Genomic DNA, 1,258 nt, shown 5'->3' on the forward strand with positions numbered 1-1,258 from the left:
ACAAAATTTCAATCTAGACCATCCATCAATTTCTAGCTGTATTTTTCCCCAAACAATAAAGTTTCCAATTTGCTGGACTAGAAAGACTTGCAGACAACAGAGGTTTGTGCACAGTTATAACATTTTGACCTTTGTAAGTGATTCTCTCATATACCAGAATCCCAAATGCAGTACAAAGCATTTTGAGTGGCTGTTGTATTTCTAACATGAATACACCTCCCTTTATAATGAACACATCCTGAGATTTTACTTGCTTACTCTCCACCCCTGAATATAGGTGGATGGAACCTGTAACTGTTTTTTTTTCTTTTCCTTTGTTTTAAAATTAGGTATTTTCTTCATTTACATTTCCAATGCCATCCCAAAGGTCCCCCCACTCCCCCACCCACCCACTCCCACTTCTTGGCCCTGGTGTTCCCCTGTACTGAAGCATATAAAGTTTGCACAACCAATGGGCCTCTCTTTCCACTGATGGCCGACTAGGCCATCTTCTGATACATATGCAGCTAGAGACACAAGCTCCGAGGAGTACTGGTTAGTTCATATTGTTGTCCCACCTATAGGGTTGCAGATCCCTTTAGCTCCTTGGGTACTAGCTTGTAATTGTGCAATCAACCTTGTTATCCTGATAGAAATCTAGAGTGAATACAGATGGATTTTTGATTTCCATGTTCATTGAATTTCCTCTGGTTTAGAACGGATCATCATGAAAGAAGAGTTTGACAAAAACCCTTTAATTAATAATTACTTAGAAAGTTAGTGTTCATTAAAAATTACCCTTGACATTGGCTTTGACGGTTATGAGGGGGATGAGATTTGCTGCTCAGAACCACTAGGGTCTTCAGGTCACCACCTGCTCCCCCAGTGTGTGTAGGAAGGGTGAATCCCAGGCTCTGACAGCCAGGAATGACCACTTACCTGCTTGAGTGCTGTGAATTCTGTCTGTAGTCCTAACCTTATCTTTTCTCCACCATTTCTGTACATTGCTATGGCCTGAATAGCAAAGATGGCAGGATCTGGTTGTTCCAAATACTTAAATAAATATGCTTAGCTTTTAAAAAGTTATTATGAACCCCTTTTCCAGGTTTTGGTAGATGGGAAATTTCTACAAATTACTGTGAATAATTTCATCATATACATGATATATAATATAGAAATGTATTGTTTATTTGTGTTACATATATACATATATTCATATATACATGTATATTCACATATATTCATATATATATATATTCATACATATATATATATATAT

General features: G+C 37.4%; 1 non-coding gene across 1 annotated transcript; it reads left to right on the top strand.

Moving 5' to 3' along the window:
• Positions 1-761: 761 nt before the first annotated feature.
• Gm22156 lies at positions 762-902 on the top strand. The gene has a single exon (XR_003949954.1). It is a non-coding gene; the product is annotated as a small nucleolar RNA ACA64 (small nucleolar RNA).
• The last annotated feature ends 356 nt before the right edge of the window (positions 903-1,258 follow it).

The sequence above is a fragment of the Mus musculus genome, chromosome 11, assembly GCF_000001635.26.
Source record: "Mus musculus strain C57BL/6J chromosome 11, GRCm38.p6 C57BL/6J".
Taxonomy (NCBI): Eukaryota; Metazoa; Chordata; class Mammalia; order Rodentia; family Muridae; genus Mus; species Mus musculus.